This window comes from Lissotriton helveticus (genome assembly GCF_964261635.1).
Source record: "Lissotriton helveticus chromosome 1_1 unlocalized genomic scaffold, aLisHel1.1 SUPER_1_unloc_75, whole genome shotgun sequence".
In the NCBI taxonomy this organism is placed as follows: domain Eukaryota; kingdom Metazoa; phylum Chordata; class Amphibia; order Caudata; family Salamandridae; genus Lissotriton; species Lissotriton helveticus.
This window is the reverse complement of record NW_027611720.1, coordinates 1,069,446-1,088,793: the sequence shown is the minus strand read 5'-3', so window position 1 is coordinate 1,088,793 and position 19,348 is coordinate 1,069,446.

The window sequence follows — 19,348 nt, the reverse complement described above, 5'->3', positions numbered from 1 at the left end:
CTGAGAAGCTGCACCAGTGCAGCCGAAGCAGCACTGGTGCAGCCGAAGCAGCACTGCAAAAAGGTCAACATTGGGTTAAAATTAACAAAACATAGTGCTGCAGTGGTCCAATAGCAGGCTAAAGACATAATGAATGACACAGAATGAACAGTTTTACTAAACACTTTGAAAATTCGATTTTCAATTTCAGGGGGACAAGGTCATGGAAGTCATGGAACTCCGAGCTGGGTAAAAGTTCAGCTTAAGGGCCCTCCCCATGGAGGTCAAAAATGTTATTACATCAAAATCTTTTAAAAACTATATAGGTGTAATTGCAGTGTCCTGAATGCTATGTAACTGCATTTGCACTGTTCTGTGTGCCTCCAAAATGAATTTCTAACACTTTTGAAGTCTCCATGAAGTGAAAAATGACGAAGTACAAAGACATCATTGGTGCATGAAAGTGTTTAAAAACGGTCACAAATGCATAAAAATGAAAAAAACTAAGTGCTACACTGGCCCAATAGCAAGCTAAACACACAATGAATGACCCAGAATGAATATATTTACAAATTACTTGGAAAATGCTATTTTAAATTTCAGGGGGACGAGGTCACAGAAGTCATGGAACTCCGAGCGCGGTAAAAGTTCAAACTTTCCACCCCTCATGGAGGTTAAAATTTTTAATTCATCAAAATCATTTAAAAACTATATAGGTGTGATTGGAGTGTCCTGGTTGCTATATAGGTGCATTTGCACTGTCCTGTGTGCCTCCAAAGTGACTTTCTAACACTTTTGAAGTCTCCATGAAGCAAAAAGTGACTAAGTCCAAAGACCATTTGGAGCATCAAAGTGTTCAAAAACGGTCAAAAATGCATAAAAACGAAAAAAAAAACAAGTGCTACAGTGGCCCAATAGCATGCTAAACACACAATGAATGACACAGAATGAATAGTTGTACACATTACTTTGAAAATGCAATTTTAAATTTCAGGGGGACAAGGTCACGAAAGTCATGGAACTCCGAGCGGGGTAAAAGTTCAACCTTTCCCCCCTTATGGAGGTCAAAATTTTAATACATCAAAATCATTTAAAAACTATATAGGTGTGATGGCAGTGTCTTGGATACATCCCACATGAATTTTAAACACATTAGGAGCATCTCTGATCAAAATAACCATAAAAATCCCAAAGCTGCATCAGTGCTTCAAAGTGCTCCAAAACGGTCAAAAATGGACGAAAATGAAAAATATTCTCCATATCTGAGTTTTTATAACATTCCTTAGATAATGTATATCTTGAATTAGTTTTAAATCCTTTTATTAAAAAGTTTCTTTTCTATGCTGCACTGGTGCAACGCCTCAAGTCTGAGAAGCTGCACCAGTGATTTTTAAAAATATGTGTTTAATCGCTGAAAGATTCACACCACTTTGAAGCTTTCCACATGCATGAAAATGAACACAGAACAGTGGCATCATGTTAGCTTAATGCTGCACTTCCAATTATGGATCCAGATTGTATGGTTTTAGAAGTATGGGACAAAATGTAAGGCATACTTTTTCGTACATGCGACGGTATTGAAAAACGTCATACATTCAACCTCAAATTTTGACAACTTTACAATACGCCACACACATAATAATTCACATGGGTAAGATGCACATCACTAGGAACAAAGTGCTGTTTAAATTATGTCTCTATAATGTACAGACTATGAATTATAGCCAAAAGTATAAAGTGTTCTACAACACACATGAAAGTGAAAAATAAAAACTTACCTGAAGGTTACACTTGATTTGTACCTTGTCCCTATAAGCCACAACCATGAGAGTTACCACTATGAATTGTAAATGTCTTAGCTACATACTGCAATTGAAATTAAGTCAGTACATCATATGCTTCAAGAAATAGAGTGCACTACATCCTCTGTAGTATATCCTATCCATTTCAAAGGATGACCAGATGGCCGCAAATTAAAAATTGCCTCGTATGGATTCAAATTGCTTTGTATGACTGTTTTCAGGTCCCTGTAGCCACCAGGACCCCATAATATATCTCAGATGATATAACAAGAGTGGCTAGGGCTCATTTCCAGCCTCCAGGTACATGTCTGACTCTTATTTGTGACATTTCGAGGTGTTTGGGATCAAACTCATTTTTCCCAATATAGGCCATAGAGCTCAAAGTCACATCACATTGAGCTCAGAGTCACATCAAATTTCTAGTTCTGGACCTAAGGACCCCTTAGTATACCTCAGATGACATACCAGGAGTGTCTAAGACCCATTTCTGGCCTCCAGAGATGACTTTTTGAAGTTTTGGGGTTTAAGGGGGCATAGTCACTTCTTCCATCCAGGCTACGTTGCTCAAAATCGGGTACGATGTCAGGTTCTTCCCTTGGCTGGAAGCTGAAAAAAAAACTTCAGATAATAGCAAAGGTAGATAGATCAAATGAAAGCATCAGATCTGAGCTTTCTAACCAGTATATTTAGGTCATGGGTACTCACAAAGTGACTGTGATATCCATTCTGAGCTATTTGGAAAATTAGCAAATCTTGTCAAAAAAACTTTTTTTGACGATTTTTGCTAATTTTCGGTATCAACCCTCATGACTGTTTTCGGGTCCCTGTAGCCACCAGGACCCCATAATATATCTCAGATGATATAACAAGAGTGGCTAGGGCTCATTTCCAGCCTCCAGGTACATGTCTGACTCCTATTTGTGACATTTCGAGGTGTTTGGGGTCAAACTCATTTTTTCCATTATAGGCCACATAGCTCAGAGTCACATCACATTGAGCTCAGAGTCACATCAAATTTCTAGTTCTGGACCTAAGGACCCCTTAGTATACCTCAGATGACATACCAGGAGTGTCTAAGGCCCATTTCTGGCCTCCAGGGATGACTTTTTGAAGTTTTGGGGTTTAAGGGGGCAAAGTCACTTCTTCCATCCAGCCTAAGGTGCTCAAAATCGGGTACAATGTCAGGTTTTTCCCACGGCTGGAAGCTGAAAAAAAAACTTCAGATAATAGCAAAGGTAGATAGATCAAATGAAAGCATCAGATCTGAGCTTTCTAACAAGTATATTTAGGTCCTGGGTACTCACAAAGTGACTGTGATATCCATTCTGAGCTATTTGGAAAATTAGCAAATCTTGTCAAAAAAACTTTTTTTGACGATTTTTGCTAATTTTCGGTATCAACCCTCATGACTGTTTTCAGGTCCCTGTAGCCACCAGGACCCCATAATATATCTCAGATTATATAACAAGAGTGGCTAGGGCTCATTTCCAGCCTCCAGGTACATGTCTGACTCCTATTTGTGACATTTTGAGGTGTTTGGTGTCAAATTCATTTTTTTCCATTATAGCTCCTAGATATCAGAGTCACATCAGATTTCTAGTTCTGGACCCAAGAAGACCATAGTATACCTCAGATGACATACCAAGAGTGTCTAAGACCCATTTCTGGCCTCCAGGGGTGACTTTTTGAAGTTTTTGGGTTTAAGGGGGCAAAGTGACTTTTTCCACCCAGCCCAATGTTCTCAAAATCGGGTACGATATCAGGTGTTTCCCTTGGTTGGTAGCGGAAAAAAAACTTCATATAATATCAAAGTTATATATATCACATGAAAGCATCAGAGCTGACCTTTCTAACAAGTGTATTCATATCTTGCACACTCAAACAGTGTCTCTGATATCCATTCTGACCTATTTGGAAAATTAGCAAATCTTGTAAAAAAAAAATTTGGGACGATTTTTGCTAATTTTCAGTATCAACCCACCTGACTGTTTTTGGGTCCCTGTGGCCACCAGGACCCTATATTATATCTCAGGTGATATAGCAAGAGTGTCTAGGGCTCATTTCCAGCCTCCAGGTACATGTCTGAGTCCTATTTCAGACATTTTGAGGTGTTTGCTGTCAAATTCATTTTTTCCATTATAGGCCCTAGATATCAGAGTCACATCACATTTCTAGTTCTGGACCCAAGAACACCATAGTATACCTCAGATGACATACCAAGAGTGTCTAAGACCCATTTCTGGCCTCCAGGGGTGACTTTTTGAAGTTTTTGGGTTTAAGGGGGCAAAGTCACTTTTTCCACCCGAGGTCGTGGAACTCGGAGCTGGGTAAAAGTTTAGCTTGAGTGCCCTCCCCATGGAGGTCAAAAATGTTATTGCATCAAAATCATTTAAAAACTATATAGGTGTAATTGTAGTGCCCTGAATGCTATATGGCTGCATTTGCACCGTTCTAGGTATTTACAAAATGAATTTCTAACACTTTTGAAGTCTCCATGAAGTGAAAAATGACTAAGTCCAAAAACTTCACTGGTGCATCAAAGTGGTCAAAAAAGGTCAACATTGGGTTAAAATTAACAAAACATAGTGCTGCAGTGGTCCAATAGCAGGCTAAAGACATAATGAATGACACAGAATGAACAGTTTTACTAAACACTTTGAAAATTCGATTTTCAATTTCAGGGGGACAAGGTCATGGAACTCCGAGCTGGGTAAAAGTTCAGCTTAAGGGCCCTCCCCATGGAGGTCAAAAATGTTATTACATCAAAATCTTTTAAAAACTATATAGGTGTAAATGCAGTGTCCTGAATGCTATGTAACTTCATTTGCACTGTTCTGTGTGCCTCCAAAATGAATTTCTAACACTTTTGAAGTCCCCATGAAGTGAAAAATGACGAAGTACAAAGACATCATTGGTGCATGAAAGTGTTTAAAAATGGTCACAAATGCATAAAAATGAAAAAAACAAAGTGCTACACTGGCCCAATAGCAAGCTAAACACACAATGAATGACCCAGAATGAATATATTTACAAATTACTTGGAAAATGCTATTTTAAATTTCAGGGGGACGAGGACACAGAAGTCATGGAACTCCGAGCGGGGTAAAAGTTCAAACTTTCCACCCCTCATGGAGGTCAAAATTTTTAATTCATCAAAATCATTTAAAAACTATATAGGTGTGATTGGAGTGTCCTGATTGCTATATAGGTGCATTTGCACTGTCCTGTGTGCCTCCAAAGTGACTTCCTAACACTTTTGAAATCTCCATGAAGCAAAAAGTGACTAAGTCCAAAGACCATTTGGAGCATCAAAGTGTTCAAAAACGGTCAAAAATGCATAAAAACGAAAAAAAACAAGTGCTACAGTGGCCCAATAGCATGCTAAACACACAATGAATGACACAGAATGAATAGTTGTACACATTACTTTGAAAATGCAATTTTAAATTTCAGGGGGACAAGGTCACGAAAGTCATGGAACTCCGAGCGGGGTAAAAGTTCAACCTTTCCCCCCTTATGGAGGTCAAAATTTTAATACATCAAAATCATTTAAAAACTATATAGGTGTGATGGCAGTGTCTTGGATACATCCCACATGAATTTTAAACACATTAGGAGCATCTCTGATCAAAATAACCATAAAAATCCCAAAGCTGCATCAGTGCTTCAAAGTGCTCCAAAACGGTCAAAAATGGACGAAAATGAAAAATATTCTCCATATCTGAGTTTTTATAACATTCCTTAGATAATGTATATCTTGAATTAGTTTTAAATCCTTTTATTAAAAAGTTTCTTTTCTATGCTGCACTGGTGCAACGCCTCAAGTCTGAGAAGCTGCACCAGTGCAGCCGAAGCAGCACTGGTGCAGCCGAAGCAGCACTGGTGCAACAAGAGTCAAGCTGGTAGCCTGACCTTTGACCAATCCGAGAAAAAAAAAGTGTTTTTTTCCCTGGGCCCCTCCCCCAAACGAAAACACATTGACCTGAAGCCTAAGTGTATTCTGAGTCATAAAAAGTTTATTAGATGAAAAAATATTGTACGGGCACTTTTTTGCACAAAAAGTCACTTTTTGGCACTTTTTTGAGAGAAATAAAATAGTTCGCAGATTTTTTTTAAATCGACCGAATTAAAAAAAAATGCTCTTGTTGGATGGCTTTGGACATAAGGCCGCATAAACAAAAGGAATTTTTCAAATATCTGTTTTTCTCACTTTTTTATTGCTGTTTGAAATTTCTGACTTGACTTTTTGCATCATTGGTGATGCATGTGTTTAACATTGAGCTTGGGAAAATTGAAAAAAAATAGACTTTGGGGATTGTTTACTAGGGCAAGTGATACATCAAATTAAGACTCATATTAAACTGAACCTCAAGCTGAAAAAAAAAAAAAATAGCATTTACGATCACTTTTTTATAAGCGACTTTAACAATTCTTTTTTTAGCTATATTAAAAAACAAGGTAACGCCGTAAATTTTAGAAAAGAGATTTTTTCAAAGTAAAACATAGGTGTGACCTGCCTTCACATTAGGCTTCATAAACAAAAGAAAAAACATCTCTATGTGTTATATTCACTTTTTAATAACACATTTTCGTTTTAGGCACAAGCAAAAAGCAGCATTGGTGATGCATGTGTTTTTCAATGGGGTTTTTTAAAGTCTACCAAAATACGGTTTACCAATACATTTTCATTATTTTCTCTTTGGTATCTCATTATGCACATGTTAATAAACAGGTTCATGCATTATTAGCTAAATAGCATAAAAACACACTGAATTATTAACAATAATCTTTGAGATTTGGGTGACCAGATGGCCGGAAATCGAAAATCGCCTCGTATGGATTCAACTTCCATTTCGTGCACTTTCTATGTGGGCCACATGCATAAGAATTGGTACAATAATGCATACGAATCTTAGCTAGAATCTGCAATTGAAATTAAGTCTTTAACTTATATGCTTCAAGAATTATAGGGCACATTCTGCTATGTATAATATCCTATCCATTTCAATGGGACGACCAGATGGCCGCAAATTGAAAATCGCGTCGTATGGATTCATATTGCGTTGTATGTACCTTACGTGTAAGCCACATGCATTTAAAATGACACAATGTAGTAGGGTATGCTATAGAATGTGTTGCAGTTGGAAATCAAGCTCTATCTAGTATGGATCATGACTGATGACACAATATACGTGACTCATTTTGCAAAAAATGGAGGCAAATTTTATAAAACATGCGTTTAATCACTGAATGATTCTCACCACTTCTAAGCATGGCACAGGCATGACAATGACCACAGGGCAGTGGCATGATGGTAACTGTACGCTGCACTCAGAATTATGGATCCAGATTGTATGGTTTTAGAATTATGGGCCACAACGTAAGGCATATTTTTTCACACATGTGACGTTATTGAAAAACATCATACATTCAACTTCACATTTTGTAGCCTAAAGCATAAAGTGTTCTTCAACACACATGAAAGTGAAAAATAAAAACTTTTCCTGAAGATTACACTTGATTTGTACCTTGTCCCTATAAGCCACAAATATGAGAGTTACCACTATAAAGTGTAGATGTCTTAGCTACATACTGTGATTGAAATTAGGTCGGTACCTCATATGGTGCAAGATTTATAGTGCACCACATACTATGTAATATATCCTATCCATTTCAATGGGTGACCAGATGGCCGCAAATTAAAAATCGCCTCGTATGGATTCAAATTGCTTTGTATGCACCTTGTGTGTGAGCCACATGCATATAAAATGGCACACTGTAGTAGGCTATGTTATAGAATGTGTTGCAGTTGGAAATCAAGCTCTATCTAATATGGATCTTGACTGATGACATAACATACGTGACACATTTTGCAAAAGCTGAAGGAATTTTTTAAAAAATATGTGTTTAATCGCTGAAAGATTCACACCACTTTGAAGCTTTCCACATGCATGAAAATGAACACAGGACAGTGGCATCATGTTAGCTTAATGCTGCACTTCCAATTATGGATCCAGATTGTATGGTTTTAGAAGTATGGGACAAAATGTAAGGCATACTTTTTCGTACATGCGACGGTATTGAAAAACGTCATACATTCAACCTCAAATTTTGACAACTTTACAATACGCCACACACATAATAATTCACATGGGTAAGATGCACATCACTAGGAACAAAGTGCTGTTTAAATTATGTCTCTATAATGTACAGACTATGAATTATAGCCAAAAGTATAAAGTGTTCTACAACACACATGAAAGTGAAAAATAAAAACTTACCTGAAGGTTACACTTGATTTGTACCTTGTCCCTATAAGCCACAACCATGAGAGTTACCACTATGAATTGTAAATGTCTTAGCTACATACTGCAATTGAAATTAAGTCAGTACATCATATGCTTCAAGAAATAGAGTGCACTACATCCTCTGTAGTATATCCTATCCATTTCAAAGGGTGACCAGATGGCCGCAAATTAAAAATTGCCTCGTATGGATTCAAATTGCTTTGTATGACTGTTTTCAGGTCCCTGTAGCCACCAAGACCCCATAATATATCTCAGATGATATAACAAGAGTGGCTAGGGCTCATTTCCAGCCTCCAGGTACATGTCTGACTCTTATTTGTGACATTTCGAGGTGTTTGGGATCAAACTCATTTTTCCCAATATAGGCCATAGAGCTCAGAGTCACATCACATTGAGCTCAGAGTCACATCAAATTTCTAGTTCTGGACCTAAGGACCCCTTAGTATACCTCAGATGACATACCAGGAGTGTCTAAGACCCATTTCTGGCCTCCAGGGATGACTTTTTGAAGTTTTGGGGTTTAAGGGGGCATAGTCACTTCTTCCATCCAGGCTACGTTGCTCAAAATCGGGTACGATGTCAGGTTCTTCCCTTGGCTGGAAGCTGAAAAAAAAACTTCAGATAATAGCAAAGGTAGATAGATCAAATGAAAGCATCAGATCTGAGCTTTCTAACCAGTATATTTAGGTCATGGGTACTCACAAAGTGACTGTGATATCCATTCTGAGCTATTTGGAAAATTAGCAAATCTTGTCAAAAAAACTTTTTTTGACGATTTTTGCTAATTTTCGGTATCAACCCTCATGACTGTTTTCGGGTCCCTGTAGCCACCAGGACCCCATAATATATCTCAGATGATATAACAAGAGTGGCTAGGGCTCATTTCCAGCCTCCAGGTACATGTCTGACTCCTATTTGTGACATGTCGAGGTGTTTGGGGTCAAACTCATTTTTTCCATTATAGGCCATATAGCTCAGAGTCACATCACATTGAGCTCAGAGTCACATCAAATTTCTAGTTCTGGACCTAAGGACCCCTTAGTATACCTCAGATGACATACCAGGAGTGTCTAAGGCCCATTTCTGGCCTCCAGGGATGACTTTTTGAAGTTTTGGGGTTTAAGGGGGCAAAGTCACTTCTTCCATCCAGCCTAAGGTGCTCAAAATCGGGTACAATGTCAGGTTTTTCCCATGGCTGGAAGCTGAAAAAAAAACTTCAGATAATAGCAAAGGTAGATAGATCAAATGAAAGCATCAGATCTGAGCTTTCTAACAAGTATATTTAGGTCCTGGGTACTCACAAAGTGACTGTGATATCCATTCTGAGCTATTTGGAAAATTAGCAAATCTTGTAAAAAAAACTTTTTTTGACGATTTTTGCTAATTTTCGGTATCAACCCTCATGACTGTTTTCGGGTCCCTGTAGCCACCAGGACCCCATAATATATCTCAGATGATATAACAAGAGTGGCTAGGGCTCATTTCCAGCCTCCAGGTACATGTCTGACTCCTATTTGTGACATTTCGAGGTGTTTGGGGTCAAACTCATTTTTTCCATTATAGGCCATATAGCTCAGAGTCACATCACATTGAGCTCAGAGTCACATCAAATTTCTAGTTCTGGACCTAAGGACCCCTTAGTATACCTCAGATGACATACCAGGAGTGTCTAAGACCCATTTCTGGCCTCCAGGGATGACTTTTTGAAGTTTTGGGGTTTAAGGGGGCAAAGTCACTTCTTCCATCCAGCCTAAGGTGCTCAAAATCGGGTACAATGTCAGGTTTTTCCCATGGCTGGAAGCTGAAAAAAAAACTTCAGATAATAGCAAAGGTAGATAGATCAAATGAAAGCATCAGATCTGAGCTTTCTAACCAGTATATTTAGGTCCTGGGTACTCACAAAGTGACTGTGATATCCATTCTGAGCTATTTGGAAAATTAGCAAATCTTGTCAAAAAAACTTTTTTTGACGATTTTTGCTAATTTTCGGTATCAACCCTCATGACTGTTTTCAGGTCCCTGTAGCCACCAGGACCCCATAATATATCTCAGATTATATAACAAGAGTGGCTAGGGCTCATTTCCAGCCTCAAGGTACATGTCTGACTCCTATTTGTGACATTTTGAGGTGTTTGGGGTCAAACTCATTTTTTCCATTATAGGCCATATAGCTCAGAGTCACATCACATTGAGCTCAGAGTCACATCAAATTTCTAGTTCTGGACCTAAGGACCCCTTAGTATACCTCAGATGACATACCAGGAGTGTCTAAGACCCATTTCTGGCCTCCAGGGATGACTTTTTGAAGTTTTGGGGTTTAAGGGGGCAAAGTCACTTCTTCCATCCAGCCTAAGGTGCTCAAAATCGGGTACAATGTCAGGTTTTTCCCATGGCTGGAAGCTGAAAAAAAAACTTCAGATAATAGCAAAGGTAGATAGATCAAATGAAAGCATCAGATCTGAGCTTTCTAACAAGTATATTTAGGTCCTGGGTACTCACAAAGTGACTGTGATATCCATTCTGAGCTATTTGGAAAATTAGCAAATCTTGTCAAAAAAACTTTTTTTGACGATTTTTGCTAATTTTCGGTATCAACCCTCATGACTGTTTTCAGGTCCCTGTAGCCACCAGGACCCCATAATATATCTCAGATTATATAACAAGAGTGGCTAGGGCTCATTTCCAGCCTCCAGGTACATGTCTGACTCCTATTTGTGACATTTTGAGGTGTTTGGTGTCAAATTCATTTTTTTCCATTATAGCTCCTAGATATCAGAGTCACATCAGATTTCTAGTTCTGGACCCAAGAAGACCATAGTATACCTCAGATGACATACCAAGAGTGTCTAAGACCCATTTCTGGCCTCCAGGGGTGACTTTTTGAAGTTTTTGGGTTTAAGGGGGCAAAGTGACTTTTTCCACCCAGCCCAATGTTCTCAAAATCGGGTACGATATCAGGTGTTTCCCTTGGTTGGTAGCGGAAAAAAAACTTTATATAATATCAAAGTTATATATATCACATGAAAGCATCAGAGCTGACCTTTCTAACAAGTGTATTCATATCTTGCACACTCAAACAGTGTCTCTGATATCCATTCTGAGCTATTTGGAAAATTAGCAAATCTTGTAAAAAAAAAATTTGGGACGATTTTTGCTAATTTTCAGTATCAACCCACCTGACTGTTTTTGGGTCCCTGTGGCCACCAGGACCCTATATTATATCTAAGGTGATATAGCAAGAGTGTCTAGGGCTCATTTCCAGCCTCCAGGTACATGTCTGAGTCCTATTTCAGACATTTTGAGGTGTTTGCTGTCAAATTCATTTTTTCCATTATAGGCCCTAGATATCAGAGTCACATCACATTTCTAGTTCTGGACCCAAGAACAACATAGTATACCTCAGATGACATACCAAGAGTGTCTAAGACCCATTTCTGGCCTCCAGGGGTGACTTTTTGAAGTTTTTGGGTTTAAGGGGGCAAAGTCACTTTTTCCACCCAAGGTCGTGGAACTCGGAGCTGGGTAAAAGTTTAGCTTGAGTGCCCTCCCCATGGAGGTCAAAAATGTTATTGCATCAAAATCATTTAAAAACTATATAGGTGTAATTGTAGTGCCCTGAATGCTATATGGCTGCATTTGCACCGTTCTAGGTATTTAAAAAATGAATTTCTAACACTTTTGAAGTCTCCATGAAGTGAAAAATGACTAAGTCCAAAAACTTCACTGGTGCATCAAAGTGGTCAAAAAAGGTCAACATTGGGTTAAAATTAACAAAACATAGTGCTGCAGTGGTCCAATAGCAGGCTAAAGACATAATGAATGACACAGAATGAACAGTTTTACTAAACACTTTGAAAATTCGATTTTCAATTTCAGGGGGACAAGGTCATGGAACTCCGAGCTGGGTAAAAGTTCAGCTTAAGGGCCCTCCCCATGGAGGTCAAAAATGTTATTACATCAAAATCTTTTAAAAACGATATAGGTGTAATTGCAGTGTCCTGAATGCTATGTAACTGCATTTGCACTGTTCTGTGTGCCTCCAAAATGAATTTCTAACACTTTTGAAGTCCCCATGAAGTGAAAAATGACGAAGTACAAAGACATCATTGGTGCATGAAAGTGTTTAAAAACGGTCACAAATGCATAAAAATGAAAAAAACAAAGTGCTACACTGGCCCAATAGCAAGCTAAACACACAATGAATGACCCAGAATGAATATATTTACAAATTACTTGGAAAATGCTATTTTAAATTTCAGGGGGACGAGGTCACAGAAGTCATGGAACTCCGAGCGGGGTAAAAGTTCAAACTTTCCACCCCTCACGGAGGTCAAAATTTTTAATTCATCAAAATCATTTAAAAACTATATAGGTGTGATTGGAGTGTCCTGATTGCTATATAGGTGCATTTGCACTGTCCTGTGTGCCTCCAAAGTGACTTTCTAACACTTTTGAAATCTCCATGAAGCAAAAAGTGACTAAGTCCAAAGACCATTTGGAGCATCAAAGTGTTCAAAAACGGTCAAAAATGCATAAAAACGAAAAAAAAAAACAAGTGCTACAGTGGCCCAATAGCATGCTAAACACACAATGAATGACACAGAATGAATGGTTGTACACATTACTTTGAAAATGCAATTTTAAATTTCAGGGGGACAAGGTCACGAAAGTCATGGAACTCCGAGCGTGGTAAAAGTTCAACCTTTCCCCCCTTATGGAGGTCAAAATTTTAATACATCAAAATCATTTAAAAACTATATAGGTGTGATGGCAGTGTCTTGGATACATCCCACATGAATTTTAAACACATTAGGAGCATCTCTGATCAAAATAACCATAAAAATCCCAAAGCTGCATCAGTGCTTCAAAGTGCTCCAAAACGGTCAAAAATGGACGAAAATGAAAAATATTCTCCATATCTGAGTTTTTATAACATTCCTTAGATAATGTATATCTTGAATTAGTTTTAAATCCTTTTATTAAAAAGTTTCTTTTCTATGCTGCACTGGTGCAACGCCTCAAGTCTGAGAAGCTGCACCAGTGCAGCCGAAGCAGCACTGGTGCAGCCGAAGCAGCACTGGTGCAACAAGAGTCAAGCTGGTAGCCTGACCTTTGACCAATCCGAGAAAAAAAAAGTGTTTTTTTCCCTGGGCCCCTCCCCCAAACGAAAACACATTGACCTGAAGCCTAAGTGTATTCTGAGTCATAAAAAGTTTATTAGATGAAAAAATATTGTACGGGCACTTTTTTGCACAAAAAGTCACTTTTTGGCACTTTTTTGAGAGAAATAAAATAGTTCGCAGATTTTTTTTAAATCGACCGAATTAAAAAAAAATGCTCTTGTTGGATGGCTTTGGACATAAGGCCGCATAAACAAAAGGAATTTTTCAAATATCTGTTTTTCTCACTTTTTTATTGCTGTTTGAAATTTCTGACTTGACTTTTTGCATCATTGGTGATGCATGTGTTTAACATTGAGCTTGGGAAAATTGAAAAAAAATAGACTTTGGGGATTGTTTACTAGGGCAAGTGATACATCAAATTAAGACTCATATTAAACTGAACCTCAAGCTGAAAAAAAAAAAAAAATAGCATTTACGATCACTTTTTTATAAGCGACTTTAACAATTGTTTTTTTAGCTATATTAAAAAACAAGGTAACGCCGTAAATTTTAGAAAAGAGATTTTTTCAAAGTAAAACATAGGTGTGACCTGCCTTCACATTAGGCTTCATAAACAAAAGAAAAAACATCTCTATGTGTTATATTCACTTTTTAATAACACATTTTCGTTTTAGGCACAAGCAAAAAGCAGCATTGGTGATGCATGTGTTTTTCAATGGGGTTTTTTAAAGTCTACCAAAATACGGTTTACCAATACATTTTCATTATTTTCTCTTTGGTATCTCATTATGCACATGTTAATAAACAGGTTCATGCATTATTAGCTAAATAGCATAAAAACACACTGAATTATTAACAATAATCTTTGAGATTTGGGTGACCAGATGGCCGGAAATCGAAAATCGCCTCGTATGGATTCAACTTCCATTTCGTGCACTTTCTATGTGGGCCACATGCATAAGAATTGGTACAATAATGCATACGAATCTTAGCTAGAATCTGCAATTGAAATTAAGTCTTTAACTTATATGCTTCAAGAATTATAGGGCACATTCTGCTATGTATAATATCCTATCCATTTCAATGGGACGACCAGATGGCCGCAAATTGAAAATCGCGTCGTATGGATTCATATTGCGTTGTATGTACCTTACGTGTAAGCCACATGCATTTAAAATGACACAATGTAGTAGGGTATGCTATAGAATGTGTTGCAGTTGGAAATCAAGCTCTATCTAGTATGGATCATGACTGATGACACAATATACGGGACTCATTTTGCAAAAAATGGAGGCAAATTTTATAAAACATGCGTTTAATCACTGAATGATTCTCACCACTTCTAAGCATGGCACAGGCATGACAATGACCACAGGGCAGTGGCATGATGGTAACTGTATGCTGCACTCAGAATTATGGATCCAGATTGTATGGTTTTAGAATTATGGGCCACAACGTAAGGCATATTTTTTCACACATGTGACGTTATTGAAAAACATCATACATTCAACTTCACATTTTGTAGCCTAAAGCATAAAGTGTTCTTCAACACACATGAAAGTGAAAAATAAAAACTTTTCCTGAAGATTACACTTGATTTGTACCTTGTCCCTATAAGCCACAAATATGAGAGTTACCACTATAAAGTGTAGATGTCTTAGCTACATACTGTGATTGAAATTAGGTCGGTACCTCATATGGTGCAAGATTTATAGTGCACCACATACTATGTAATATATCCTATCCATTTCAATGGGTGACCAGATGGCCGCAAATTAAAAATCGCCTCGTATGGATTCAAATTGCTTTGTATGCACCTTGTGTGTGAGCCACATGCATATAAAATGGCACACTGTAGTAGGCTATGTTATAGAATGTGTTGCAGTTGGAAATCAAGCTCTATCTAATATGGATCTTGACTGATGACATAACATACGTGACACATTTTGCAAAAGCTGAAGGAATTTTTTAAAACATATGTGTTTAATCGCTGAAAGATTCACACCACTTTGAAGCTTTCCACATGCATGAAAATGAACACAGGACAGTGGCATCATGTTAGCTTAATGCTGCACTTCCAATTATGGATCCAGATTGTATGGTTTTAGAAGTATGGGACAAAATGTAAGGCATACTTTTTCGTACATGCAACGGTATTGAAAAACGTCATACATTCAACCTCAAATTTTGACAACTTTACAATACGCCACACACATAATAATTCACATGGGTAAGATGCACATCACTAGGAACAAAGTGCTGTTTAAATTATGTCTCTATAATGTACAGACTATGAATTATAGCCAAAAGTATAAAGTGTTCTACAACACACATGAAAGTGAAAAATAAAAACTTACCTGAAGGTTACACTTGATTTGTACCTTGTCCCTATAAGCCACAACCATGAGAGTTACCACTATGAATTGTAAATGTCTTAGCTACATACTGCAATTGAAATTAAGTCAGTACATCATATGCTTCAAGAAATAGAGTGCACTACATCCTCTGTAGTATATCCTATCCATTTCAAAGGGTGACCAGATGGCCGCAAATTAAAAATTGCCTCGTATGGATTCAAATTGCTTTGTATGACTGTTTTCAGGTCCCTGTAGCCACCAAGACCCCATAATATATCTCAGATGATATAACAAGAGTGGCTAGGGCTCATTTCCAGCCTCCAGGTACATGTCTGACTCTTATTTGTGACATTTCGAGGTGTTTGGGATCAAACTCATTTTTCCCAATATAGGCCATAGAGCTCAGAGTCACATCACATTGAGCTCAGAGTCACATCAAATTTCTAGTTCTGGACCTAAGGACCCCTTAGTATACCTCAGATGACATACCAGGAGTGTCTAAGACCCATTTCTGGCCTCCAGGGATGACTTTTTGAAGTTTTGGGGTTTAAGGGGGCATAGTCACTTCTTCCATCCAGGCTACGTTGCTCAAAATCGGGTACGATGTCAGGTTCTTCCCTTGGCTGGAAGCTGAAAAAAAAACTTCAGATAATAGCAAAGGTAGATAGATCAAATGAAAGCATCAGATCTGAGCTTTCTAACCAGTATATTTAGGTCATGGGTACTCACAAAGTGACTGTGATATCCATTCTGAGCTATTTGGAAAATTAGCAAATCTTGTCAAAAAAACTTTTTTTGACGATTTTTGCTAATTTTCGGTATCAACCCTCATGACTGTTTTCGGGTCCCTGTAGCCACCAAGACCCCATAATATATCTCAGATGATATAACAAGAGTGGCTAGGGCTCATTTCCAGCCTCCAGGTACATGTCTGACTCCTATTTGTGACATGTCGAGGTGTTTGGGGTCAAACTCATTTTTTCCATTATAGGCCATATAGCTCAGAGTCACATCACATTGAGCTCAGAGTCACATCAAATTTCTAGTTCTGGACCTAAGGACCCCTTAGTATACCTCAGATGACATACCAGGAGTGTCTAAGGCCCATTTCTGGCCTCCAGGGATGACTTTTTGAAGTTTTGGGGTTTAAGGGGGCAAAGTCACTTCTTCCATCCAGCCTAAGGTGCTCAAAATCGGGTACAATGTCAGGTTTTTCCCATGGCTGGAAGCTGAAAAAAAAACTTCAGATAATAGCAAAGGTAGATAGATCAAATGAAAGCATCAGATCTGAGCTTTCTAACAAGTATATTTAGGTCCTGGGTACTCACAAAGTGACTGTGATATCCATTCTGAGCTATTTGGAAAATTAGCAAATCTTGTCAAAAAAACTTTTTTTGACGATTTTTGCTAATTTTCGGTATCAACCCTCATGACTGTTTTCGGGTCTCTGTAGCCACCAGGACCCCATAATATATCTCAGATGATATAACAAGAGTGGCTAGGGCTCATTTCCAGCCTCCAGGTACATGTCTGACTCCTATTTGTGACATTTCGAGGTGTTTGGGGTCAAACTCATTTTTTCCATTATAGGCCATATAGCTCAGAGTCACATCACATTGAGCTCAGAGTCACATCAAATTTCTAGTTCTGGACCTAAGGACCCCTTAGTATACCTCAGATGACATACCAGGAGTGTCTAAGACCCATTTCTGGCCTCCAGGGATGACTTTTTGAAGTTTTGGGGTTTAAGGGGGCAAAGTCACTTCTTCCATCCAGCCTAAGGTGCTCAAAATCGGGTACAATGTCAGGTTTTTCCCATGGCTGGAAGCTGAAAAAAAACTTCAGATAATAGCAAAGGTAGATAGATCAAATGAAAGCATCAGATCTGAGCTTTCTAACAAGTATATTTAGGTCCTGGGTACTCACAAAGTGACTGTGATATCCATTCTGAGCTATTTGGAAAATTAGCAAATCTTGTCAAAAAAACTTTTTTTGACGATTTTTGCTAATTTTCGGTATCAACCCTCATGACTGTTTTCAGGTCCCTGTAGCCACCAGGACCCCATAATATATCTCAGATTATATAACAAGAGTGGCTAGGGCTCATTTCCAGCCTCCAGGTACATGTCTGACTCCTATTTGTGACATTTTGAGGTGTTTGGTGTCAAATTCATTTTTTTCCATTATAGCTCCTAGATATCAGAGTCACATCAGATTTCTAGTTCTGGACCCAAGAAGACCATAGTATACCTCCGATGACATACCAAGAGTGTCTAAGACCCATTTCTGGCCTCCAGGGGTGACTTTTTGAAGTTTTTGGGTTTAAGGGGGCAAAGTGACTTTTTCCACCCAGCCCAATGTTCTCAAAATCGGGTACGATATCAGGTGTTTCCCTTGGTTGGTAGCGGAAAAAAAACTTTATATAATATCAAAGTTATATATATCACATGAAAGCATCAGAGCTGACCTTTCTAACAAGTGTATTCATATCTTGCACACTCAAACAGTGTCTCTGATATCCATTCTGAGCTATTTGGAAAATTAGCAAATCTTGTAAAAAAAAAATTTGGGACGATTTTTGCTAATTTTCAGTATCAACCCACCTGACTGTTTTTGGGTCCCTGTGGCCACCAGGACCCTATATTATATCTAAGGTGATATAGCAAGAGTGTCTAGGGCTCATTTCCAGCCTCCAGGTACATGTCTGAGTCCTATTTCAGACATTTTGAGGTGTTTGCTGTCAAATTCATTTTTTCCATTATAGGCCCTAGATATCAGAGTCACATCACATTTCTAGTTCTGGACCCAAGAACACCATAGTATACCTCAGATGACATACCAAGAGTGTCTAAGACCCATTTCTGGCCTCCAGGGGTGACTTTTTGAAGTTTTTGGGTTTAAGGGGGCAAAGTCACTTTTTCCACCCGAGGTCGTGGAACTCGGAGCTGGGTAAAAGTTTAGCTTGAGTGCCCTCCCCATGGAGGTCAAAAATGTTATTGCATCAAAATCATTTAAAAACTATATAGGTGTAATTGTAGTGCCCTGAATGCTATATGGCTGCATTTGCACCGTTCTAGGTATTTACAAAATGAATTTCTAACACTTTTGAAGTCTCCATGAAGTGAAAAATGACTAAGTCCAAAAACTTCACTGGTGCATCAAAGTGGTCAAAAAAGGTCAACATTGGGTTAAAATTAACAAAACATAGTGCTGCAGTGGTCCAATAGCAGGCTAAAGACATAATGAATGACACAGAATGAACAGTTTTACTAAACACTTTGAAAATTCGATTTTCAATTTCAGGGGGACAAGGTCATGGAACTCCGAGCTGGGTAAAAGTTCAGCTTAAGGGCCCTCCCCATGGAGGTCAAAAATGTTATTACATCAAAATCTTTTAAAAACTATATAGGTGTAATTGCAGTGTCCTGAATGCTATGTAACTGCATTTGCACTGTTCTGTGTGCCTCCAAAATGAATTTCTAACACTTTTGAAGTCCCCATGAAGTGAAAAATGGCGAAGTACAAAGACATCATTGGTGCATGAAAGTGTTTAAAAACGGTCACAAATGCATAAAAATGAAAAAAACAAAGTGCTACACTGGCCCAATAGCAAGCTAAACACACAATGAATGACCCAGAATGAATATATTTACAAATTACTTGGAAAATGCTATTTTAAATTTCAGGGGGACGAGGTCACAGAAGTCATGGAACTCCGAGCGTGGTAAAAGTTCAAACTTTCCACCCCTCATGGAGGTCAAAATTTTTAATTCATCAAA